Raw genomic sequence first — 27,730 nt, forward strand, 5'->3', positions numbered from 1 at the left:
AGCTCAAAGCCCTGGACTGTTTCTCCTGCTCTATTTGGGAAACCAGGTATACTTCTAGTACCTGGGACTAGCATGGGCTTTGGAGACAGAACGGCAACCATGGACATAATCGGGCATCTGTGAAGCTGAGAGAATCATGAGCAGCATTTATTGAGAGGTGGTCACACTACAGGATAAGACTCCATGGGCAGAAAGGGAATTGGTGACCACCAGAGAATGTGAGAGGACTTGGCAGGCAATGCAGGAATGCCCTGTGGCTGTTCCCCTGAAATGCAAGTATAGCACTTTGGATACTGTTAAGGGGAATGGCTTGCCAGGGGAACAGCCAAATTCACGGCATCACAGTTGATTCTGCTGCACGGGGAGGAGCAAAAAATCTGGAAATCCATTAGTCAATTGTAGGGAAAGTAGATCAGCATTTCTGTGGCTACAAGTAAACACACAGGGTAGTTTTCTGGACTGATACATTTAGGAACCAGCTAGAGAACAGGCTGCCCTAGATTTGGTATTATGCAATAAGAAAGGAATAATTGGTAAAGTAGTTGTGAGAGAGCCCTTGGAGGTGAGTGACCATATGATGATAGAATTCTTCATCAAGATGGAAAGTGAGTAATTGATTTTCAGACTCGAGTCTTGAACCTTAATAAGCCAAACTATGATGGTATGAGGCATGAGCTAGCTACAATAAATTGGGAAATGTTTCTGAAAGGAGTGACAGTCAATAGACAATGGTGAACATTCAAATAATGAATAGGTGAACCACAAAATCTGTGTATTCCTGTCTGATGCAAGAGTGCAAAGAGAACAGTGGTCAAAACATGGTTTACAAAGAAAGTTAGAGGTATTATTAGATGCAAAAATGAGGCAAACAAATTGGCAACGAAAAGCAATAGATGGGAGGATTGGGAAGAGTTTAGAAGTCAGCAAAAGAGGGGAGAGATAGATTAAGAAGTGGAAATTAAAGCATGCCAGTCAGCTTGCAGAGATCGTAAGAATTGATTCCAAACATTTCTACAGGTATTTGAAGAAAAAGTTATTGGCGAAAACTAATGTAGATCCCTTACAGTCAGAAACGGGGGAATGTATAATAGGGAACAAAGAAATTGCTGACCAACTACACTCATTTTCCACGTCTGTCTTCACAAAGGAAGACATAAATAACAAACCAGAATTCATGGGGAATTAGCTACAGAGAGTAACTGAAGCAAATCTTTATTAGTGGGGAAATGCTGTTGGAGAAATTGACGGGATTGTAGGTGCTCAGGCTCTGACAATCTACATCCTAGGGCCCTAGATATAATGGATGCACTGGTGGTAATCTTTCAAGATTCCTTAGAATCTGGAACAGTTTCTACAGGTTGTAGGATAAATAATGTAGTGCCACTATTTAAAAAGGGAGGTAGAGAGAAAACGGAGAATTATAGACCAGTGAGTGTGCCATTGGCAACAGGAAAATTTGTAAAGTCTGTTATCAGGGATTTTACAGCAGAGCACTTAAAAAACAATGGTTGAATCAGACATACTAAGCATGGACTCACAGAAAGGAAATTAAGTTTGACAAATCTACAATAATTCTTCAAGTATGCAACTAGTTGAGTTGGACAGAAGCCTGTGGATGAGGTTTATTTGGACTTTCAGAAGACCTTCAACAAAATCTGACATAAAAGAGATTAAGGTATAAAATTAAAGTACATGGGATTGAGTAGCAACATATTAAGATGGACAGAAAGTGGGTTTGCAGGATGGAAAGTCTAGGAATAAATGAATCTTTTTTTCTGAACGGCAGGCAGTGATTAGTGGAATACCATAGGGATCAGTTCCAGGACCCCCAGATTCTTACAATATACGTTGATGATTTAGATGTGGAAACTAAATTTAATATTTCAAAATTTGCAGATGACGCAAAGTTGGGTGGAAGGGTGAGCTGTGAGAAGGATGTAGTGATGTTTCAGTGTGATTTGGACAGGCTAAGTGAATGGGCAAATGCGTGTCAGATACAATATAATGTGGATAAATGTGAAGTTGTCCACTTTGGTAGCAGTGTTAGGAAGGCAGACTATTATTTGAATGGCTGTAAGCTGAGACAGGGGGCTGTTCAACGAGACTTGGGTGTCCTCAAGCACCAGTTGTTGAAAGTAAGTGTGCAGGTGCAGCAGGCAGTAAGGAAGGCAGAGAACACAACAGGCCCAGCAGCATCAGAGGAGCAGGAAGGCTGACGTTTTGGGTCTAGACCCTTCTTCAGAAATGGGAGAGGGGAAGGTGGATCTGAAATAAATAGGAAGAGAGGGAGAGGCAAATAGAAGATGGATAGAGGAGAAGATAGGTGGAGAGGAGACAGATCGGTCAAAGAGGCAGGGACGGAGCCAGTAAAGGTGAGTGCAGGTGAGGAGGTAAGGAGGAGATAGGTCAGTCCAGGGAGGACAGATCAAGGGGGCAGGATGAGGTTAGTAGGTAGGAGATGGGGGTGGGGATTGAGGTGGGAGGAGGGGATAGATGGGAGGAAGGACAGGTTAGGGAGGCGGGGACGAGTTAGGCTGGTTTTGGGATATGGTAGGGGGAGGGGAAATTTTGAAGCTTGTGAAGTCTACATTGATACCATTGGGCAGCAGGGTTCCTAAATGGAATATGAGTTGCCGTTCCTGCAACCTTTGGGTAGCATTGTTGTGGCACTGCAGGAGGCTCAGGATGGACATTTCATCTGAGGAATGGGAGGGGGAGTTGAAATGGATCGTGGGAGGTGCAGTTGTTTAGTGCGAACTGAGCGTAGGTGTTCTGCAAAGGGGTCCCCAAGCCTCCGCCTGGTTTCCCCAATGTAGAGGAGGCCACAACGGGAACAGTGGATGCAATACACCGCATTAGCAGATGTGCAGGTGAACATCTGCTTGATGTGGAAAGTCTTCTTGGGGCTTGGGTTGGGGGTGAGGTGGGAGGTGTATGGGCAGGTGCAGTACTTCCTGCGGTTTTAGTGAAAAGTGTCAGGTGAGGTGGGGCTGCAAGCGAGTGTGGAGTGGACAAGGGAGCCACGGAGAGAGTGGTCCCTCCGAAAAGCAGATAAGGGTGGGGAGGGAAAAATGTCTTTGGTGTTTGGGTTGGATTGCAGATGGTGGAAGTGTTGGAGGATGATGCATTGGCCTTCATAGTAAGAGGACTGGAGTACATGAACAAGGATGTCTTGCTGCAATTATACAAGGCATTGGTGAGGTCAAACCTGGAATATTGTCTGTTGGCTTTGAGCTCCTTATCTGTGGAAGGATGTTCTTACCATAGAGGGAGTGTAATGAATGCCTAACAATTTGATTCCTGGGATGGCAGGATTGACGTATGAAGAAAAATTGAAGTGGTTAGGATTGTATTCACTGGAGTTTAGAGGAGTAAGGGTAGATGTCATAGAAACCTACGAAGTTCTAAAAGGTCCAGATAGGATAAATGTAGGAAGGATGTTCCTGATGGTAGTAGAAATCCAAAACCAGGGGTCATTGTTTAAAGTTAATTGGTGAATATTTTAGGACTGAGACGAGGAGAAATATATTCACCCAGAGAGTGGTAAGCCTGTGGGATTCACTACTACAGAATTAGAATTAAAATCAGAATTAGAATTAACTTTATTGTCACAGGTACTCAAATGAGCCCAGTGAAAATTGTATTAGTTACCACTTATAGGGAGCAAGATCTTAGGTATCAAGGTACCTAGATACAGCTTCTTCGGTACAAGGTCTCAGAAAAAAGAGAAATAAAAAGTTGCAGAAATAAACGTTCAGAAAAACCCATATCATGCTGGCACTTAAGCCTCCAATCTGCACCAGGCCTTGGCTCCAAACAGCACTGGGCTTCACCTTGAGGTTCATGAGGCTGGGACATCACTCTGGAATCACTTTGTGACTGGGGGACCATACTGAGACCATGCCAGGCTAAGAGAGTACTATATTGGGTTGAGAGAATACCACACTGGGAGGCTGCTATGCCAGGCTGAGAGGACTCCTCATTGTATCTGTGCTGAAATCGGGAGTCATCGGGGGCTGGGAGTTATCAGAGGCCAGGGGAGGAGAAGGAAAAAGAAAAGCAAAAAGAATGACCTCCAGCTGAAGCAGTTTACTCCGCAGCTATCTTGGACTCTGCCTGTGCAGAATCTACTGATAAGGAGCTAATATCCTTCTCACTATTACATTAATGTCCTCTTTAACCAGCAATGCTACCTACCTCCTTTCCCTCTTTGCCCAGGCTTCCGAAAAATAGCATGCTCCCGGATGTCTATTCCCATCCTGTAACCACATCTCTGTCATCCCAACCACATCACACCCATTTATATCCATTTGCATGACTGATTTGTCCACTTTATCGCAAAATCCCCATGCATTAAGATGCAAGGCTTTAAGGCCTTTCCAGCACTTCATGCCTTCTGTAATGAGTTTCTGTGTACTGTATTTTTAATCTATTCTTTAACCTTGGGGAAAAAGTTTTCAATGGGTCTAAATGTCTTTTTATGACTTTCACAAGATCTGTTTACTTCTTGTGTAGGTTTAAGTTAACAAAGTGTGAAGCTGGATGAACACAGCATGCCAAGTAGCATCTCAGGAGCACAAAAGCTGACGTTTCGGGCCTAAACCCTTCATCAGAGACGGGGATGGGGAGAGGGTTCTGAAATAAATAGGGAGTGAGGGGGAGGCGGACTGATGATGGATAGAGGAGAAGATAGGTGGAGAGGAGAGTATAGGTGGGGAGGTAGGGAGGGGATAGGTCAGTCCGGGTGTCGGTTTGGTGGAGCTTCCCCAGGTGGAGGGCAGCAAGATGCTGGGTGGAGGCACTTTTGATGCATCGTCCGGCGGCGGAAGCTCTTAACCCAGGTCCCCCACTAAATATGATCCCAATGGTATCAATGTGGACTACACAAGCTTTAAAATCTCCCCCTCCCCCACTGCATCCCAAAACCAGCCCAGCTCATCCCCGCCTCCCTAACCTGTTCTTCCTCTCACCTATCCCCTTCTCCCACCTCAAGCCGCACCTCCATTTACCACCTACCAACCTCATCCCGCCTCCTTGACCTGTCTGTCCTCTCTGGACTGACCTATCCCCTCCCCACCTCCCCACCTATACTCTCCTCTCCACCTATCTTCTCCTCTATCCATCTTTGGCCTGCCTCCCCCTCTCTCCCTATTTATTTCAGAACCCTCTCCCCACCCCCCTCTCTGATGAAGGGTCTAGGCCCGAAACGTCAGCTTTTGTGCTCCTCAGATGCTGCCTGGCCTGCTGTGTTCATCCAGCTCCACACTTGGTTATCTTGGATTCTCCAGCATCTGCAGTTCCCATTATCTCTTTACGTTTAAGTGACAGGTTCAGTCTTAACCATGCACAACCGCCATGTTATGATGTGACATAGGAATAGTTAAGCAAACAATCTGACACATGATATTAGCGCATAATGAGGGCACTCTCCCTTCACAATTCCACCTGATGTTAGAGGAGAATCTTGGAAAATTCAGACAATGTGGTCCACTGCTGGGATTGGATTTCTCTTCGCCTGTCACTGTCTTAGCTATTGCTACAAGCTCCAGCTGTTGAGGTGGCCATGATGAGGAGGTACCGATGTTGAACTAGGGTGGACAAGGCCAGAAGTCACACCACACCAGGTTATAGTCCAACAGGTTTATTTGAAAACACGAGCTTTTGGAGCGTAGCCTCTTCGTCAGGTGAAGTGACAAAGAAGCAGACAGACCACAGAATTTATGAGTAAAAGATTAAAAGGTCATGCCACTGATGAGGATGTATTAAACAAACCCAAGATACTGTTAAACCTTTAATCAGCTAGAAAGTATGAATTGATTAACATGAATATGTAAATCCCCAAATTTCTTTCAAGTCACTGTCCTGAGAAAACTAAAGGCTTTATCAGTATAAAGAAGATGTGACATTTTAGGTCAGATAATGCACTTTGATTAGGATCTGTTTGTGTTTATTGTGGAGTCAGACTGGTTTTATTTTGAAAGTAGGAATTTATAAAATGTCACACTGAGCGATGACTATAAATTGTGTGCTTTTTGAACAAAATAGAGTGTATCTGCTCGTACAAATTCACCCCATAGATTCACGTGTATGTGTATATATGTGTGTGTTAGGGGTGAGACTGAGAAACAGTGAATGTGGGGGAGACAGTGTATGTGTGTGTTTGTGTGTGTGTTTGAGTGTATATGTCTGTCTGTCTGTTTGTGTGAGAGTGTGAGGTGGGGGACAGGGTCGGCATTTGGAACCTGTTGTTCCAGATGATATATTCACTGTCACACTTTTCAGTAGTTCTTCAGGCTGTTGTATACAAAGGTAAAATGGTAAATTTCATGTAAATACCAAAGGTTTGTTCTTTGAGTTCTTGTGAGTTCATCATATTCATGCCTCCCCCCAATTGCATTAAGTCAATGGAAAGTTTGAAAACTGCAGTTACAATATTAAAAGTTTAAAGTAAGGCCAAATGTTGTCTGTCACTGAGCAGTCATTAACCTTCAAGTGACTGCATCCCTTTAATTTTAAATAGTAGTCCTTTAAGGGCTGTTTACTCAAGATGTACTGCTTAAAATCTTTTTGTAAGTCTGAAGCTACATAGTGAGCACTTATAAATTATAAATTGTAGACACGCAATGACTTGGCCTCCACAGCCTTCTGTGGCGATGAGTTCTACAGATTAGCCACCCTCTGGCTGAAGACATTCCTCTTCAATTCATTTCTAAAGGATTGGTCCTTCAGGCTGAGGCTCATCACTCGGGTTCTAGTCTCTGCTACTTGTGGAAACTTCTTCTCCATTTCCACTCTATCCTGACCTCTTAATATTCTGTAAGTTTCAGCGAGATCTCCCCTCATCCTTCTAAACTCGATTAAGTACAGACCCAGAGTCCTCAGCTGCTCCTGATATGTCAAGTGCTTCATCCCCAGGATCACTCTTGTAAAGCTCCTCTGGAGATTTACCCTCAAATCCTTTATATCCTTTCTTAGATATTGTTTCTAGAACTGTTCATAATATTCCGAATGTGGTCTGACAACAGTCTTACACAGGCTCAGCAATACATCTTTGCTCTTGTATTCTAGCCCTCTCAAAATAAATTCTAGCGTTGCATTTGCCTCCCTAACTGCCAATTGAACCATATGTTAACCTGAAGAGAATCCTGAATTAAGGCTCCTGAATCCCTTTGTGCTTCAGATTTCAAAGCCTTTCCCTATTTAGACAATTGCCTATGCTTCTTCCTATCAAAGTGCATAATCCCACACTGTATTCCATCTGCCATTTCTTTGCCCACTCTCCCAGCCTGTCCAAGTCCTTCTGCAGCCTCCCTACTTCCTCAACACCTCTGCCCCTCCATCTATTTTTGTGTCATCGGCAACTTAGCAACAATGCCCAGTTTCCTTTGTCCAGATTGTCAATGCAGAACATGAATAGTTGTGATTCCAACACTGACCCCTGTGGAACTCCACTAGTCACTGGCTGCTATCCTGAAAAAGACCCCTTTATGGATGTACTGAGCTGGAAGGTTAGTTTTCAGACGTTTTGTCACCATTCTAGGTAACATCATCAGTGAGCCTCCGGTGAAGCGCTGGTGTTATGTCCCGCTTTCTATTTATCTGTTTAGGTTTCCTTGGGTTGGTGATGTCATTTCATCAACAACCCAAGGAAACCTAAACAGATAAATAGAAAGCGGAACATAACACCAGCGCTTCACCGGAGGCTCACTGATGATGTTACCCAGAATGGTAATGAAACATCTGAAAACGAACCTTCCAGCTCAGTGAGCACACTCACATCCAGAAGCTCAACCTGAGCTACAAATCTTCTCAAAACTCGCTAAAGACCCCTTTATCCTCTTTGGCTGGTCAAAAACAACCACCTAACTATTCTGAGATAGTAGGAACTGCAGATGCTGGAGAATCTAAGATAACAAGGTGTAGAGCTGGATGAACACAGCAGGCTAAGCAGCATCAGGGGATCAGGAAAGTTGACGTTTTGGGCCTAGACTCTTCTTCAGAATATTTCTGTATCTGAAGAAGGGTCTAGGCCTGAAACATCAGCTTTCCTGCTCCTCTAATGCTGCTTGGCCTACTGTGTTCATCCAGCTCTACACCTTGTTACCTAACTATTCTAGTCCCATTTTCCAGCACTTAGATCACAGCCTTGTATGCTTTGGCATCGTAAATGCACATCTAAATACTTCCTAAGTGTTATGGGGATTTCTGCTTCTACTACCCTTTCAGGCAGTAAATTCCAGATTCCCCACCATCCTTTGAGTGAATGTTTTCATCACATCACCTCTAAATCTCCTGTCCATTATCCTAAGTCTATGCACCACCCCCCCACCCCCCCCACCACCAACCAACCTGGTCATTAATTGCCTTCACCAAGGGGAAAAGTTCCTTCCTGCCTACACTATCTATGCCACTCATAATTTTATACATCCTAATCATGTCCCCTCTCCACCTCCTCTGCTCCAAGGAAGACAGCCCCAGTCTATCCATTCTCTCTTCTTAACTAAAACCCTCTAGACCAAACAATAACCCAATAAAACTCTTCCCCACCCTCTCCAATGCAGTCAAATCCCTTTAATAATGTGGATTCTAGAACTGCAAACTGCATTCTATCTGTGACCTAAACAACGTTTTATTAGTTCCATCATAACCTCTCGGTTCTTAAAGTTCATGCCTCGGTTAATAAAGGCAATTACTTAAAGGCCTTCTTAACCACCTCCTCTACCTGTCTGGTTACTTGAAGAGCCCTATGAACATGCACACCCCTGATCCTCAGTACTTCCCTGGCCCTACCATTCATCAAGTATTCCGTTGCCTCGGTCGTCCTGACAAAGTATACAACTCACATTTGTTTGGATTGAATTCCATTTGTCACTGATAAGTCCATCAGACTGGCCTATATATATATCCTACTGTATCTAAGGCTATCCTCCTCACTATGTAGTACTCCAACAATTTTCATGTCATCAGCAGATTTACTGATCAATCCTACTGCATCTGAGTCTAAATTGTTCAGATATATACAAAACAGCAAGGGCCCCAACATTGATCTCTGTGGAAAACCACTGTACATAGGCTTCCAGTCATAAAAGGCACCTCCCACCCATCTGCCAATAAGCCATTTCCAGATCCTATTAGCCAAATTTCCTTGGAAACCATGGGTTATTATTCTCCCAAAGAGGACTTTATCAAAAGCCTTGCTGAAGTCGCAGTTGACAACATCGATTGCATTACCCTCATCTATACACATGGTTTTCTCCTCAAAAGATGTAATCAAGTTTTTAAGAAAGAGGCAAAGGATAACCCAGAAACTACTTTCCTATCAACTTGGCATCAATAGTGAGAAAATTGATGGAGACCATGAGAATAAAGCAAAATATACACTTAGAGAATAAAGTTAATGCTAGACAGTCAACATGGCTATGTCAAGGGCAGGTTATGTCTGAAAAATGTAATTGAGTTATTTAATGAGGTGATGTAGGCAGTGGATGAGGGTGGTGCTGTGAATATTATATATTTGGACTTTCAGAAAGTATTGGATACAGTACCACATGGCATGTTGGTTAACAGTGTTGGTTAGAAATGTTTGGGATTGATGGGTCCTTGGCAACATGGATTAGAAGTTGGCTAAAAGATAAGAACAGACAGTAGGTACAGATGGGCATTTCTCAGATTGGAGACGGGTTGAAAATGTTGTTCCCTAGTGATCGGTGTTGGGATCTGTACTTTTTTCTGATTTATATTGACAATTTGAAGACGGATGTTAAGGGCAAAATCTGTAAATTTGTGGATGCTACTAAACTGTGGAAATAGTGAGGGAGATCATAGAAACTGCAGATGCTGGAGAATCTGAGATAACAAGGTGTAGAGCTGGATGAACACAGCAGGCCAAACAGCATCAGAGAAGCAGGAAAGCTGATGTTTTGGGCCTAGATCCTTCTTCAGAATATTCCTATATCTGAAGCTGTGCACCTTGTTATCTTTGTGGAAACAGTGAATTGTAAGGGTGTTGCTGAGTAACGTTAGGGGGATATTGACAAGTTGGCCGAATGGGCAGACACCTGGCAGATGAATTTCAATGCAGAGAGAAGTGAGCTAATATATTTTGGTAGAGGAAATGCAGAGAGATAATACAGGCTCAATGGTACAACTTTGAGGGGAGTACAGGAACAGAGGGATCTTGGAGTTAATGTGCATGATTCTCTGAATGTGGCCAGACACATTGTAACAGTTGTTAAAAAGGCTTCTAGGATCCTATGGAGATAGGGCTGGAGAGTGGGACTAGATAGACAGTTCTTTCCAGAGCTGGTACAGGCACAATGTGTTGAATGGCATCATTCTGTATTGTATGATTCTAAAGTTCTAAGATTAGGTTGGTCAGACATAATCTCCCCTGAACAAAATCATGCTGACTGTACTTGATTAATGTGTGCTTCTATTGCAATGTCAGTATTAAGAAAATATATATTTTGAATTACCATGTGATAATGTATTCTGTGAAAATGAACACTGCAAATTGAATTTGATTCCTCAGAACTGTTTCCAACAGTTTCTCCATCACTGAGGTTTGGCTGACTGGCTTGTAGTTTATTCCTTGCTCCCTCCTTGAACAATGGTATCACATTGGCTGTTCTCCAGTCTTCTGGCATCTCTTCTGTGACTGAAGAGAAGCTGAAAATTATCATCACTGCTGCTGTTATGTCCTCCCTTGCCTCCCTCAACAGCCTGGTTCCTTTTATCTGATGCTGGAGATTTATCTATTTCTAAAACTGTCAGACCACTCAGAACCTCCTCTCTAAATGTGCAAATTTCTTTAAGTATATCACAATCCTTCTCCTTGATTTCCTTCCACTAATGAATACTGACACAAAGCATTAATTTAGAACTCCAGATAATAAGGTGTAGAGCTGGATGAACAGCAGGCCAAGCAGCATCAAATGATTTCTAAAGAAGAGTCCAGACCTGAAATGTCAGCCTTCCTGCTCCTCAGTGCTGCTTGGCCTGCTGTGTTCATCCAACTGGATACCATGTTATCTCAGATTCTCCAGCATCGGCAGTTCCTACTATCCGTAATTTAGAACCCTACTTATGTCTTCTGCCTCTATACACAAATTACCACTGTAGCCCTCAAACCCTTTGATATCTTTAGTCCTAAGAACTATATTTAACTCCTTCTTGAAACCATACAATGTTTTGGTCTCAGATAACAAAGAGTGGAGCTGGATGAACACAGCAGGCCAAGCAGCATCTTAGGAGTACAAAAGCTGATGTTTTGGGCCTAGACCCTTCATCAGAAAAGGGGGATGGGGAGAGGGTTCTGAAATAAATAGGAAGAGAGGGGAAGGCGGACTGAAGATGGATAGAGGAGAAGATAGGTGGAGAGGAGAGTATAGGTGGGGAGGTGGGGAGGGGATAGGTCAGTCCGGGAAGGGCAGACAGGTCAAGGAGGCAGGATGAGGTTAGTAGGTAGGAAATGGAGGTGTGATGTGCAGGTGAACATCTGCTTGATGTGTAAAGTCATCTTGGGATGTTCAGCTGCACATCTGCCAATGTGGTATACTGCATCCACTGTACCCATTGTGGCCTCCTCTACATTGGGGAAACCAAGCGGAGGCTTGGGGACCGCTTTGCAGAACACCTACGCTTGGTTTGCAATAAACAACTGCACCTCACAGTTGCCAACCATTTCAACTCCTCCTCCCATTCCTTAGACGACATGTCCATCCTGGGACTCCTGCCGTGCCACAACTATGCCACCCGAAGGTTGCAGGAACAGCAATTCATAATCCGCTTAGGAACCCTGCAGCCCAGTGGTATCAATGTGGGATTTCACAAGCTTCAAAATCTCCCGTCCCCCCACTGCATCCCAAAACCAGCCCAGCTCGTCTCCACCTTCTTAACCTGTTTTTCCTCTCACCTATCCCCTCCTCCCACCTCAAGCCGCACCTCCATTTCCTACCTACTAACCTTCATATAGTATATTTTATTCAAGTACAAAAGAGTATCGATCTTTCTTTTTGCAAGCATGTGACCCTGTCTCTGAATAAATAATTACTGAAAAAGATTAAGTGGATGGACAGTAAAACATACACGAGGAGAAAAACATGAAAGAGGAGGAAATCCTGAGAAGAACCCAGAATCATTGCAAACAAGAAGGCCTGAATGAGTTTCTGTGTTTTTTACTCTATCTTTCCAGTCCAACATTTGACCTTACTAACATTCTGGCTATCTGGGTGGGCAAACGTATAGCAGACATCTAATGGTGAGGTGGAGGAGATGTGAGGGTTTTGGGGGTGTGAGTGGAACATTCTAGAGTGTGAGGATTAGATAGTGAATAGGCCGTGGTTGGGGCAGAGATGGTGATCATAAACTGCAAGATGGTGGTTTTGACAGGACAAGTGGTGGCTGCAGAAGGGGCAACTGATGTTGCAAGAACAAAAACACATGAATGTTAGAGAAAGCAGGCAATCAGAATTAGGGGGAGAGGGAATTGCAGGCTAAGAGATCTTAGAGGTGGGGGCTGTAAAGGGCTTTACAGCTGTGTATATTGGACCTGAGGAAAGATTTTGCTCTTCCTGGCCCATAAGCATAAACCCAGACAGCACTGTGACCTCACAGTGCCAGCCTCATACAACTGTCTGTGTGGAGTTTGTATATTTCTCCCTCGTCTATGTGGGTTTCTGTTGTGCGCTCTGGTTTCCTCACACAGTCCAAGATGTTTAGGGTAGGTGGATTGGTCATGCTAAATTGACCATAATGTCAACGGATGTGCAGGCTAGGTGGATTAGCCGTGGGAAATATACCGATACAGAGATAGGGTGGTCAGGTGGGTTCTCGTGGAATGCTCTTTGGAAAGTCTATGTGGACTCAATGGGCTGAATGGCCGGCTTCCACATTGCAGGGATTCTATGATTCTTGCTTTCTAATATTTGCCAGGCCTGAAAAACTTGGCCACAATTTGTTAAGAAAGTTTGTAATGATGGAGTCATGCTAAGTCCTTGAAATCTTTTTATTTTTGATGCACCGTGTTTCCATTAAAACCAGAAGTGGTATTTGGCCTCAAAATTTGTAAAATGTCAATTTACCACACAACATAAATCTATTTGTTTCAGGGTTAAGATTGCATCCACAGTCTTCCTTCCTTGTTTCACTCAACCCCAAATGTTAACTCTGATTTCTCTCCACGGTGCTGCTAGAACTTTTGAGCTATACCAGCACATTCTGTTTTCGTTTCCGATTTGCAGCATCTGCAGTTCTTTTGGTTTTTGTTTCATCTCTTGTTTGTTAAGTCTTGTGACTTCCAGAAGTTTAAAATAAACACCATGATTTATACAGATCCAGGAGCTAACAGTGAGTGTATTTTTCAGATCTCATCATATGCTGCAGAATGATATATTATTGGTTTGGTAGATAGACTGAGTGATGTGGTATACTGGATACTGATATAGACTTGTACAACAGAATTTTTTTCTTTCTGAGGGTGTGGTATCACACGTCTCATTTTGAGGAGGGTCTGAAGAAGGGTCTAAGCCCGAAGTATCAGCTTTCCTGATCCTCTGATGCTGCTTGACCTGCTGTGTTCATCCAGTTCTAAACCTTGTTATCTCATTTTGAGAATGCAGTTTGATAATGACATGTTAATGAGAGACACAGACCTCTCATCGGAAAGCAATGGATGTGCTGCCTAAATTTCAGGCTGGCTAGTTACCAATAGGTTAATTGCCCCTCACAGGTCTGAGTCCTTGAAATGAAACGTTGTGTCTGCGACTTCCTGGTGTTTTCATACACTGTACTTACTGGCTTCCAAAATATTTCAACTTCTAACAAATGGACGGTCAGCTGCTGCAGAAGCTTGAAGCTATCATTATTGCAAGCGCATTACAATCGGCAGACATTTTCTGCTGTTAATAAAAAAATCGCACTTTTGTTACCAGCTCAATCAAAAACCGTGCCTTTCCCACCATTTTCATGTGACAACCTAAAATGTTTCGTAAAACGAGGTTGCTCTCTAGATGGTGTTTGAAAATATAACATTTGTCTATGAACCTTCTGTAGAGTGGCAGTAATTTCCAAACCTGTCAGCATAGGAGAAAGAGAAGAGGTAAGTTGTTGCTACTAATAGACAAACCATTTTGTGCACATACATTTTTCTGTGTGCTATTTTAATTGGCTGTATTCACCAATTAACATAGAAGGATGATATTTGCTTCAATAATAGAAGAACATTGTAGTGGATTTTTGTTTATTACTTATTCATGTTCTGCGGCATAGTTGGCTATGTCAGCATTTATTACCTATCTCGAATTGCCCAGAGGGCATTTAACAGTCAACCACATGGATCAGTGTCTGGAATCAAGTGTAAATCAGACCAGATTTTACAAAAAGTAACAAGATTAGGTTGTACTCATTGAGTACACAATGGCATGTTTGCCTCTCTTAGTCAGGTTGTAGATTATATTAGAGTAAGGAGGTTATGTTGGAGCTGTACAATATTTGGTTAGGCCACAAATGTTATACTGTTTTGAATCAGGTCATCACACTATAGGAAGGAAATGATTGCAAAGGACAGGGTGCAGAGGAGATTCACCAGGACCTTAAATAGAAACTACAAACACTGTAAATCAGAAACCACAAGCGAAATTGCTGGAAAAGCTCAGCAGGTCTGGCAGAGTTAATGTTGTGGGCCTAGTGACGCTTCCTCAGAAGGCTCAAGAGTTCAAAGGAAGGATCACAGCACCCGAAACATTAACTGATTTCTCTTCACAGATGCTGCCAGACCTGCTGATCTTTTCCAGTAAGTGAGATAATAAGAACTGCAGATGCTGGAGAATCTGAGATAACACGGTGTGAAGCTGGATGAACACAGCAGGCCAAGCAGCATCAGAGGAGTAGGAAATTTTGACGTTTTGGGTCAAAACTTTTCTGCGCCTCTGATGCTGCTTGGCCTGCTGTGTTCATCCAGCTTCACCTCGTTTTTCCAGTAACTTCTGTTTTTGTTCATCAGGGTCTTACCTGGATTGGAATATTTCTACTGTATAGGGAGGCTGAATAGGCTTGGGTTGTTTTCTGTAAGCAGGGAAGGATGTGGGGTGAGCTGACTGATGTGTATAGACAAGCTGGATAGGAAACAGCTACTCCCCTTAGTTGAAGGGTCAATATGAAGGGGCATAATTTTAAACTGAAAAGCAAAAGCTTTAGAGGGTACTCATGCAATTATTTTTTCACCCAGATGCTGGTGGGAATCTGGAATCCACTGCCTTGAGGTGAGCAGAGGTGACAAACCTGAAGCTTTAAACAGTATGTGGATGAACACTTAGGATGTCTTAACATTCAAAGCTATGAGCCCAAGTGCTGGAATGTGAGACTTGTGTAAATAGGTTGGTGCGGACTTGATGGGACAAAGGGCCTTTTTGGTATTGTATACTTTAACCAGGTAATAACAGCCAGCAGTAGCTGACAATAGGCAGATTTTATTGAAATTAAACTATCAACATTTACCATGGTGAGATTTGCGTCCATGTCCCCAGAACATTAGTATAAACTGCTGGATTACTATTCCAGTAACATAAGAATTTTGCCACTGCCTCCCCATCATGGGCAAAAGCTAAACAGTTGGAAAATATATTCCGAATTTCTCATTAAGCTGTAAGTGGAAAATTATTAATCTTGCTAATGAACAGTGAATAACTTGTTTCCATGCATTTTGCATCTTATTATCAATTAATCATTTGTGTGCAACTCCCAATTCTCCACTCCCTTCCTGGAGAAACTGGCTGACACCAATTCCCTACATGAAAATGCCTGCAGCAGCTCACCACTTGCTTCTCCCAGTCCACAGGAAAGTTTGCCTTCATCACAGTGACACTGCATATTCCACCCTTCATCCATGCAGGTGAACATCACCAAAATTATTAACCTCACCACATAATCTTGGTTATTTTCTGAACAACTCACACACCATTTCATCCCTTTCAAACTTTACTTTGGAGGCCATTGGCACGTTTATATTTTACATGCTCTGGGGAAGCAGGCCATTCAGCCCATCAAATCCACACTGACCCACCCTCTACCCCAATCCCTGCAACCCTGCATTTTCCATGGCAAATCTGCCTAGTCTGCACATCCCAGGGTATTATAGGCAATTTAGCATGGCCATCCATCTCACTTGCACATCTTTGGATTCTGGGGAAAAAAACAGAGCAAATCCACACAGACAGTTGTTGGAGGCTAGAGTTGAACCTGGGTCCCTGGCACGATGACGAAGCAGTGCTAACTACTGCACCAACATGTTGGCCTACATGAGTACGTACATCTATACATGACATATCTTACGCCATGTACCTTGCTTTCTTAGCACTTGCACACTTTGCACTGGCTTTGAGATTCACACCATCTTTGCACTACCGGTTAGCACATTGAGGCTTTTTTGAGAATTTACATGCTCTCAACAGCTCTCGCTCACTTTGGTGTGCAGCACGGATGGAAAGATAGGCAGCTTGTTCTGAAGAAGAGTTCCGACCCAAAACATTGACTTTCCCACTCCTCTGATGCTGCCTGACCTGCTGTGTTCCTCCAGCTCTACACTGTTAACTCCGACTCCAGCATCCGCAGTTCTTGGTATCTCTGAGCTTGTCACACATGGCAGCACTGAATTGATGTGGGGGCAGGCATGTTGCTATATGGCACTGGGTTATGCCATTGTCACACCTACGGCATGTGCCAGCGGCTTATACAGCAAGCACATTGCGTGTGTTTCAACCAAGTAATCATGACTGAAGGTAAAAGTCTGTGATGGAGCCAAGAGGAATGACAGTCAGTCATGGGGGTGTGTCACCAGTCAGTCAAAGGGTTCACTTGATCCATTGCATAGAGTTAGCAGCAGTCAATCAATCACTTGGTCCTACTGCTGTCTGGGATCCACATCCTTGCAGTCTGGGGGTTTGAGCGATGGGCAATCCTGAAAGTCAGGTCTAACCAGTCAGGGGAGTACAGGTAAATCAGCTTGGGAGCTATGAAGATATCGGTCTGGCGCCTGGGCTGTGCATTGTCAGGACTGTCCTCATAAGTCAGTCCAAGGTGTCGGACAGTCCTGAGCATTTGGGCAATGATAATCAGTCAGTATTATTAGGTGCAGTCCATGGAATGGTGAAAACGGCAAACACAATTCTGCTTTCTGCTGCATTCTGCTGTGACTCTGAAGGCATAACAACAGCAAAAAGGTGCAACTCCAAATGTAAAGGTGAAATCTGATATGGCATCAGAGGGCTGGGTTACTGCAGGAAGGGGAGTTTTCGCAAGTCGCCATCACACTAACTTTAAAGGAGGATAACGGATCACAGTAAAAACCAAAAGAACTGCGGATGCTGTAAATCAGGAACTAAAACAAAGTTGCTGGAAAATCTCAGCAGGTCTGGCAGCATTTGTGAAGGAGAAAACAGAGTTAACGTTTTGGGTCCGGTGACCCCTCCTCAGACCATCCTCAGTGGACCACAATAGTGGGTTTGGCACTGTGGTAAGTCATTGGCTGAGGGGGAAATTTGTGAATATTTAATGCCAAATAAAATAGTTTGGTGGGAATGTGGGGACCCTGAAAACTGATGGACTTAACAGCGACAGCAACACAAAATGGAACATGAAGGTTTGAGGAGAGTAATCTTAACTATTAGGCTGAGCCCGGAATGCATTTACAGGATCACAAACTGGGCAACTTGCAATCATCAAACAAACTTCAATTGCACAACAAGAAAGAAAAATGGCTATCAAAAGCTTCATTGTGGGTTTTGCAAGTTTATTTTTCAGATCTTTGAGGGAAGAAATGGATATGTTTGCAAGTGAGGTACTGCTAGAGGCAACTGCATAAATCAATTATCCCTAGATTCAATTATTCCACATATCTGCTATCAAAGTCCAGTATGTTGAAACTTCATTGTGGAGTTTGTGCATTGACTAATAATTCACTTGATAAATCTTGGCCTCAAGCAATTGTGTTCCTGGCAATTGCATCCTTGTCAGCTCTGCAAAGCTGCTGTAATCACAGAGGAGCACTATAGGACCATTTGTGTTCTCCAATTCACAAACACATTCCAGTTGTGTGGATGCCACTTGTGCCTACATTACAGAAGAGAATCCATTTGTTGTGCAATAGGGCTAGAAGCTTGGGCATGTTAAGAATAAGTTAACACTAGTGCTAATGGGGAGAGGAACACATCAAAGCACAATGAAGTTTATTGTGTTGGTTGGCCATGAAGCCTTCAGTGACCCCATTGGCCTAACATTGATCCTTTGGGAAACTCCAGGATCATAGCAGAGGGGATAAGGAGATTAAATGTTGGCCAGCTATCTCCACCTTCCCATCCATCTTAATTTTCTCAGCCTGTTGTGTAAGTTCCTTCTGACATTCTGCCATGAAACAAATAAAGAGATTGAATGAGATGAATATGGCTGGAAAATTTGTCAGTGATGATACAGGAGCAGGATAAATGGTGATGCCTCAGTGAGTGAGCAGGAAGTACAGAAGGCAGGAGGAAATGGTAGTTTAGAAGGACAAGATGGGTGCAAGCTATTGAATGGAGATATTACATCCAACATTGAGAGTTTTACACCATTCACCATGATGCTGTTACTGCATCTTGGTAGAATTAAAGTGTGAGGCAGCAGAAAGAAGATGCTAACACTTATTCCTGCAGAGTGCAGAAGGTTATTGACCATCTTCTTGCTCCACTGGCATTTCATTTGGTCATAGGATCATACAGCATGGAAACAAGCCTTTCGATCATGTTAATAAAATGTGAGGCTGGATGAACACAGCAGGCCAAGCAGCATCTCAGGAGCACAAAAGCTGACGTTTCGGGCCTAGACCCTTCATCAGAGCTCTCTGATGAAGGGTCTAGGCCCGAAACGTCAGCTTTTGTGCTCCTGAGATGCTGCTTGGCCTGCTGTGTTCATCCAGCCTCACATTTTATTATCTTGGAATCTCCAGCATCTGCAGTTCCCATTATCTTTCGATCATGTTGACCAGATTTCCTAAACTGAAATTGTCCCATTTTCCTGCATTTGGCCCATATTCCTCTAAACCTCTCCTATCCAAGTGCCTGTCCAAACGTATGTTCAATGTTGTAATTGTACCTGCCTGTACCACTCCCTTTGGCAGCTCATTCCATACACACACCACCCTCCACATGAAAAAGTTGCCCCTTTAGCCCCTCTTATATCTTTGCCTTCTCACCGTAAACCTATGCCCTCTATTTCTGGACTCTCCTACTGGGGGAAAAAGACCTTGGCTATTCAATTTATCAATGCCCCTCATGATTATGTAAACATCTATAAGGTCAATGCTCAGCTTCCTACACTCCCAGGAAGAAAGTCCCAGCCTATTAGCTTCTCCTTATGCCTCAAACCTTCCCGATTTAATAACATCCCTGTCAACATCTTTTGTACCCTTTCCAGTTTAATAACATCCTTTCTATAGCAGGGTGACCAGAATTGTATGCAATACTCCAAATATGGCCTTATCTATATCTTGTACAGTTGTAACATGACGTCCCAATGCTCTGACTGATGAAGGCAAGCATGCCAAATGTCTTCTTCACCACCCTGTCTACCTGTGATGTCACCTTCAAGGAACTATGTACCTGTACTCCTAGGTGTCTCTGTTCGGCAACACTCCCAGGCCCCTACAATTACCTGTGTAAGTGCTATAGTGGTTTGTCTTACCATTTGATCTTTGTTTTTGGTGCAAGAAATGGCAACAACATGGGCCTCTCTCTGCGTCCAGTCTGGCTGGCTCTGGTGGCATGGCCTCCTTTTACAGTTTGCAGGATAGAGGATTGCCCTCCTCTCTATCACCCCATCCCCAGGTGCCTGCCTGAAAAAAGAGATATGAGCTTTCCTTTCTAGGCCATATTCTCAGTGTTAATGACGGTTGAGCACCACCGTGTGAAGGGCAGCTCCTGGTTTACAGCATCTGAGGTGCTGCAGAGCTGTGTTTTAAATATAGCATCAGCGATGTGAAGGTCGCAAAGGGCAGCTGAGATTGTGAGCATTTTTGTCAATCCTTCTGTGCGAGTACATGAACCAGTCACTGAAGAGTGGATAAATCATCAGCTGGAGAGAAGGTGTTCATGTGAGAAAAGTTGACATGGACTGTGGCCGAATGCCTAACATGAATCTCACAGAAAATGACACTTTGACGAAAATTGGGAAGTTTGGCCTGTATTAAATTCACTCAGAAAGTAGCACTTTTACATTTGCTTAGGACCTTTTATGCAAGGGCATAGTATCTGGTCAGTGATTTGCCATTATGTTTGAGATTTATTGTTACGCTATAATGGACTTTACACTCTTGGGTGAATGCAAGTTATCCATGGCACTAATTGAAGAGTGGGAAATTTGTTTCCTGTATGTTGCACAATATTTATTCCTCAACCAACATTTAAAATTGATAATGTCGTAATTAATTTAGTTATGGTTTGAGGCAGCTTACTCTGTGAAAATTGCTGCAATGTTGACTCCATTTCAATAGTTCATCATCGCTTGCAAAAATCCTGAAATTGTGAAAAACTGTATAGAAACACAAATTCTGTTTCTTTCCTCTAATGTGTAAAACATGTGTCCATTCATTTTATTATTATTTAGCCCAAGAAACGCAAGGAAAATGAAACAAAGATAATGATTTTGTAGTCCCTGAACACCAGAAGTCCACATTGGGAACAGGGTTTCAGGTGTTGGTAAACTGGTATGCAGTTAACTCTATGTTCAGCTGTAAATAGTCACAAAGTGAACAAGTCTAACAACAGGAATAGTGAACTAGGGTGTCTCCTTGCAGGATTTTGCATTTTGTGTGTTAGCGTAAAACTGAGATCCAGTTAGCAGCCTGTTTTACTTGCTCTACATCTTTCTCCAATTTTTATATCCATTGATTTCAATGAAATCTTGGGGGTGAAGGAAGGTAACAGTACATGCACTGCCATTTCACAATATTATACATACACTAAGTCAGCTTTATCTCGTGATATATGGTGTTCTGTCTTTGGGAGCAAATCAAGTGTGTCCTTTAATTCCAGTCACTTTTACTGAAGCAGTTTGGTGACCACCGGCTGAGGGAAAAAAAATTGCTTTCATTTTCACAGTCCTCACATTATAAAGCAACTCAAAAGCAGAAGCCCCAGTTACCTTTCATCTGCTGAAATTGTGCGGAGGAAATGACGATGAATGGATAATTTTAGCACTATAAATAACTCGAGAGTCTCAGCTAGCAGGGCAGCTGTAGACTGTTATACCAGCTCGAATGCAGGCGTGCTCATGAAGACACAGATGCCACATCGGGTAACGTTGTGCAAGCACCTTGTATTGGTGAGCGGTCCGGTTACAGGGGATTGCTGATTCTTCGCTTTATATTCATTTGTAAGAGCCTTTAATACGTTGAGAAGTGTCAAACATAAAATAGAGGGGAAAAGCAATTTTGACTTCTAAACTACCTTGCATCAATTGTTGTTACTCGAGTATGAAGGTCCACTTTCTACGATCTGTATTTAACCCTTTCGGATATTTATAGTGGCTAGGTAATACAAAAATAAACAGCGTAATGGACAGGATAGCTGTTTTAACTCAATTTGATAAATAGAAGGTTTTTTCTGAGGCTTTGTTTGTTTCCCCAATACTGTCTTCTGTGAGAAATTTAGTTTTTTGTTTCTGTGACATGGGTTATGAGATTAGATATTTATATTTATTGAGAAGCTTTGTACAAAAATATAATCCATTACACTGCACACCATGTTCTTCCCAGGCCTGTTCGATACTATTATCAGTATTTTACTAAGAATTATTTGAGCAGTTAATTTGTTTGTTGCAATGTGCCCGGACAGTATGTAGTGATCAAATTTCAGTTTTGTTAGTAATGTTTAAATCCTCACCTATGTTATAGATGATACTTCAAAAGAGTGTATTTGCGCACATGTATTCAAGTGAGTGTTCATGTCTGTGCATCTCTATATGCATGTGTCCAACATGATGTGCTCCTGGGATACAGGTGCTACTGCTAAGAATTCATTTATTCTCTTTGTTTAGTGGTCCTGAGAAGGTGGCAATATGTCTCTATTTTGCATCACTGGACTACTTGTGGTGCTGATGGTGACGATAGTCCCACAATAGCATCCATTTGGAAATTTAAGGCTATTGATTGAGTGAACACGACTACACAAACATGCATATGTTTATGAACACGTGTGTTTGTGTGCATACATGTATATACATATCAATGCAAACACAAGTGACTATTTTGCAGTTCAGGCCCTGAGGAAGTGCTAACAGACTGATGCACTCATTCGAAATTTATTGGGGAGAGAGAAGATTCACTCAATTTCCAGCTGCAGCATTGATTGAGAATGATTGAAATCTCAAAAAAATAGGGAAAATGACTGAATGCAATCATTTTGCTACAGTTCAACTGATCATCCCAACAGTCAATGGAACTCAAGTAGAAGTCAATATCTATTTATGTATTGTGTCTGGCATAAAATGAGGCAGGTTTGGCAGACAATTAAGTATCATTCCCACAGTGCTGCTCTGGCACCACAAGACTAAACTGAGATGCACAAAGTGAGACCTCAAGAAGTGATCGATACCAATGACTTCATTGGTAAAGTCTTTAAGATGTGATACTAAGCCATTTTGAGCTCACAGATCTGGATTTGGAGGTACATTCAGACACATCAGATGCCTATTCACAATAAGCCCATTTTATGCTGCTGGATTACATAAAATTCATTTCATCAATCTCAGTTTATAATGGACATTGGTATAGTTAGGGCCCCCACTACATGGTCAAATGGATCTTAATCAGGAAAACATGTGGGTACCACAATAATATTCTCTATATCTCAGCTAGGCAATGGTTCCCATACCTGGCAGTTATATGGCTGTGAATTTGTTAGTAAGAGGCGAAACTAGACTTGGCAGATGACAACTCTCCTGGTTAAATTATCCACTGACTTTACTATCCTGAACTCAAGCATAAAGAGTTACTTCTTCAATGAGAAGCAAGGAAGATGTCCGCAATGGAATTGCACCCCAATACCATTTGAGGAAGAATGAGGGTAAAATTTGAATGAAAAAAGAAATAGCACAAAATTATGAGAAGAATCTTACGTAAAAAGGAGAATATAAAATAGTTTGCAAGTTAAGTGTTTAATGTGATAAACAGTGATGAGACAGATATAAAGTGTGTGCTATTAATGCATCCTCCACTTTCTCTAGAGGGGATAGTGTTACTTTTAAGACAATCGGAAGGTGAAATTGGTCTGTGACTATAGAACAAAATAGACTGACAGCCAAACGCCAGCTGATTTTCTACAATGCTCCACTGAAGTTCACACAACAAAAATTCAAGCTCTTTCTGCAGATTTATTTCCTTGTCTCACTGTAATGATTAGTTGGAATAACAAGGTGTAGCACTGGATGAACACAGCAGGCCAAGCAGCATCAGAGGAGCAGGAAGGCTGATGTTTTAGGCCCAGACCCTTCTTCAGAAATGGGGAGGGGAAGTGGATTCTGAAATAAATGGGGAGAGAGGGGGAGGCAGATAGAAGACGGGTATTGGAGAAGATAGGTGGAGAGGAGACAGACAGGTCAAAGAGGTGGGGTTGGAGCCAGTCAAGGTGAGTGTAGGTGGGGAGCTAGAGAGGAGATAGGTCACTCCAGGGAGGATGGACAAGTCAAGGGGGCAGAATGAGGCTAGAAGGTAGGAGATGGGGGTGGGGCTTGAGGTGGGAGGAGGGGATAAGTGGGAGAAAGGACAGGTTAGGGAGGCAGGGACGAGTTGGGTTGGTTTTTGGATGTGGTTGGGGGAGGGGCAATTTTGAAGCTTGTGAAGTCCATATTGACACCATTGGGCTGCAGGGTTCCCAAGTGAAATATGGGTTGCTGTTCCTGAAACCTTTGGGTAGCATTGTTGCGGCACAGCAGGAGGCCCAGGGTGGACATGTCGTCTAAGGAGTGGGAGGGGGAGTTGAAGTGGTTTGTGAATGGGAGGTGCAGTTGTTTGTTGTGAACCCAGTGTAGGCGTTCCGCAAAGCAGCCCCAAGCCTCCACTTGGTTTCCCTGATGTAGAGGAGACCATAACGGGAACAGCGGATACAGTGTATCACATTAGCAGATGTGCAGGTGAACATCGGCTTGATGTGGAAAGTCTTGTTGGGGCTTGGGATGGGAGTGAGGGGGGAGATGTAGAGGCAGGTATGGCGCTTCCTGCAGTTGCAAGGAATGGTGCCAGGTGTGGTGGTGTTGGAAGGGAGTGTGGAGCGGACAAGATAACAAAATTTTCTAAGTCAATGGAAATAAAAATTGTTGTGGTGACACATCAAGTACCAATAAGCCTGTTTCATGCTACTGGCTTAAATGAATTTCACCCTATCAATGATAATGAACATTGGAATGGGTAGGAGATGGAAGTAGTTAAATAACTGTGTCAGTCAGATGGAGAAATCGAGCAAAGGCTTTTCACCTGTTTTCTTGACAATTGTTAAGGAATAGTTGACAATTTCTAAAAAGAAACAATTCTGAAGGAAAGTATAGTTCCTTGGCTCATGCTATCTGAACATAAATATGCCCAGGGTCGGTGAAAACAGGCAAATTAACAAGCTTAGACCCTTCACCAGAGAGGGTGATGGGGTGAGGGTTCTGGAATAAATAGGGAGAGAGGGGGAGGCGCACTGAAGATAGAGAGAAAAGAAGATAGGTGGAGAGGAGAGTATGGGAGGGGAGGTAGGGAGGGGAATAGGTCGGTCCAGGGAAGACGGACAGGTCAAGGAGGTGGGATGAGGTTAGTAGGTAGGAGATGGAGGTGCGGCTTGGGGTGGGAGGAAGGGATGGGTGAGAGGAAAAACAGGTTAGGGAGGCAGGGACAGGTTGGACTGGTTTTGGGATGCAGTGGGTGGAGGGGAAGAGCTGGGCTGGTTGTGTGGTGCAGTGGGGGGAGGGGACGAACTGGGCTGGTTTTGGGATGCGGTGGGGGAAGGGGAAATTTTGAAGCTGGTGAAGCCCACATCAATACCATTGGGCTGCAGGGTTCCCAAGCGGAACAAGTCTTCTGTCCATCATGGGCCTCCTGCAGTGCCACAATGATACCACCCAAAGGTTGCAGGAACAGCAACTCATATTCCACTTGGGAATCCTGCAGCCCAATGCTATCGATGTGGACTTCACCAGCTTCAAAATCTCCCCTTCCCCCACCGCATCCCAAAACCAGCCCAGTTTGTCCTCTTCCCCCCACTGCACCACACAACCAGCCCAGCTCTTCCCCTCCACCCACTGCATCCCAAAACCAGTCCAACCTGTCTCTGCCTCCCTAACCTTTTCTTCCTCTCACCCATCCCTTCCTCCCACCCCAAGACGCACCTCCATCTCCTACCTACTAACCTCATCCCACCTCCTTGACCTGTCCGTCTTCCCTGGACTGACCTATCCCGTCCCTACCTCCCCACCTATACTCTCCTCTCCACCTATCTTCTTTTCTCTCCATCTTCGGTCCGCCTCCCCCTCTCTCCCTATTTGTTCCAGAACCCTCACCCCATCCCCCTCTCTGATGAAGGGTCTAGGCCCGAAACGTCTGCTTTTGTACTCCTGAGATGCTGCTGGATGAAGAGTCTAGGCCCGAAATGTCAGCTTTTGTGCTCCTGAGATGCTGCTTGGCTTGCTGTGTTCATCCAGCCTCACATTTTATTATCTAAGCTTCTTTGTTATGTGTGTTCACTGTACATTGCTCTGCAGCATGTCTGTACACAAATCTGCATTGAATTTAAAAGACCTGAAGGCAAACCAAAACTTTGTTCCTTCTTAAAGACTTATTACTTCTCTGTCCCTTTCTTATCTCAGCCCTTTGGAAGTAACCCTCTTTGAAAACTTGCTGATGGCCTAAAACAGGGTGACATTGTGTGGCTCACAAAATCCGACTTCCCCAGTTCCCTGCCATATGAAAAGTATATCCGAGCCTTTGCTCAGAATGATTTTCAAAAGTATTTTGCTTAGGAATGCTGTCTTTGCATTCAGGTTCACGCCAATTGTGCATTTTGTGAGCAGTGATGGAATTCATGATGAGTGCATAACGAATGTGGGTACAGAAGTGAATTGATTAGAAGAATCTCATTGCAGCCCCACTCTCAACATTGTTTAAAGACTCCCTTAGCCTCACTTCTCAACTTACGCCAATGCCACCACATGATCTCCTAACAACATCTACGCAATTTTTACAGGGGATTACAGACATGACTGCAACATGGCCCTGAATAGAGGTTTGTGGCATAGAGTTACATCAAACGTGCATAGAAGTTTAGACTTGTCATAATCTGAGCAATCTTTCTCACCTGCAGTTCAGAGTACATCTCTCCATTGAACTCCCTCCAATATTCTTCTTTGTTTAAGATATTTAAAGGATTTGATACAGTATTGTAGAGGAACCATTTCTTCTGTTGAGGGAGTCTAAACTAAAGGCTAGCAACTAAAATTAGGCCATTTAGGTGATTTTAGTTGTAAGGAATGACTTAAAGGGCATATTTAGCTGACCTACCAACAATATGGAAGAATTCACATGACCTTGTTCTCACTAATCTGCCAGTTACAAGTGCATTTATCCAGCACAGTATCGGTAACAATAGCCATTACATTGTCATTGTGGAGCTGAAGACACGTTCACACATTGAACAGTGTTGTGTGTTCATTATCCATGAGAAGCTATGGACATCATCAGCGTCAGAACTGTGAGCCATGATCTGTAACTTCAAGGTGCAGAATAACCCTGACTATACCATTAATAGCATATCAGAGGACCAACAAGGAGTTTAAAATAGAATGCAGTAAACAGCACCAAGCATTCTGGAAAATGAAACCCCAAGTTAAAGAAGTTATAACATTACTTGCGCATTAAACAGCGGAAGCAGCATTCAATAGAGAGCTGAGCAATTCACCAACTAACAGTTCCGATCAAAGCTCTGCAATTCTGCTACATTCAGCCCTGCATGTTTCCATCTTCTATGATGGTGGAACTCTGACACGTCAGTATTAAAGACAAGACTGAAGCCTTCACAACCACCTTTAATCAGAAATGCTGTGTAGATGACCCATCTCAGCATTTGCCTGAGGTCCCTTCATAAGAACAGTTAGTCTTCAGTTGATTTGATTCATTCTAAATGTTCTAAGGAAAGGGCACTGAACTCAGCAAAGGCTATTGATGGACTCTGAAAGAACCCTGGTGTGGTGCTAAAGATTTCTGCTCCAGAACTAGTATGGCCACAGCATTGAATTATTCCAGTGCAGCTTTAACATAGGCAGCTACCTAACAAATTGACTTGGCCCGTGTTGACCACAGTAAAAAGACAAATCCAATTTTGCCCTAAACCACCTCATCAGCTTACTGTCAATCATCAGTAAAATGATTGAAGATGTTCTTGACAGTGCTGTCAAGCAAGGACTTATTGATACTCAGATTGAACTCTGACAGCAACATTTAGCTCCAGATCTCATTACAGCCTTGGTCCAAATTTGGGTAGAAGACCTAAATTCCAGATGTGAGAAGAATGAAGGAAGCTTTGACATAAAGGCAGCCTGGGAGAGAAGGTGACAACAAAGATCCTGAGTGGGGGATTGAGAGACAACTTATAAGAGATAGAGATAACAAGGTGTAGAGTCGGATGAACACAGCAGGCCAAACAGCATCAGAGGTGCAGAAAAGCTGATGTTTCAG

General features: G+C 43.2%; 1 protein-coding gene across 6 annotated transcripts in view; it reads left to right on the forward strand.

Moving 5' to 3' along the window:
* The window catches only part of ripor2 (RHO family interacting cell polarization regulator 2), a 202,239-nt gene that overhangs the window by 79,692 nt on the left and 94,817 nt on the right, over positions 1-27,730 (forward strand). For 3 of the 6 annotated variants that reach the window (XM_059653413.1, XM_059653437.1, XM_059653431.1), the window contains exon 1: positions 21,247-21,399. The exons of 1 other annotated variant lie outside the window; for it this stretch is intronic. The gene's annotated coding sequence lies outside the window, so the exon portion shown is untranslated. Of the gene's footprint in view, positions 1-21,226; positions 21,400-27,730 lie in introns of those variants that run through there. 2 more of the 6 variants (XM_059653415.1, XM_059653421.1) reach the window with 2 other exon arrangements.

This window comes from Stegostoma tigrinum, chromosome 2, assembly GCF_030684315.1.
Source record: "Stegostoma tigrinum isolate sSteTig4 chromosome 2, sSteTig4.hap1, whole genome shotgun sequence".
Taxonomy (NCBI): domain Eukaryota; kingdom Metazoa; phylum Chordata; class Chondrichthyes; order Orectolobiformes; family Stegostomatidae; genus Stegostoma; species Stegostoma tigrinum.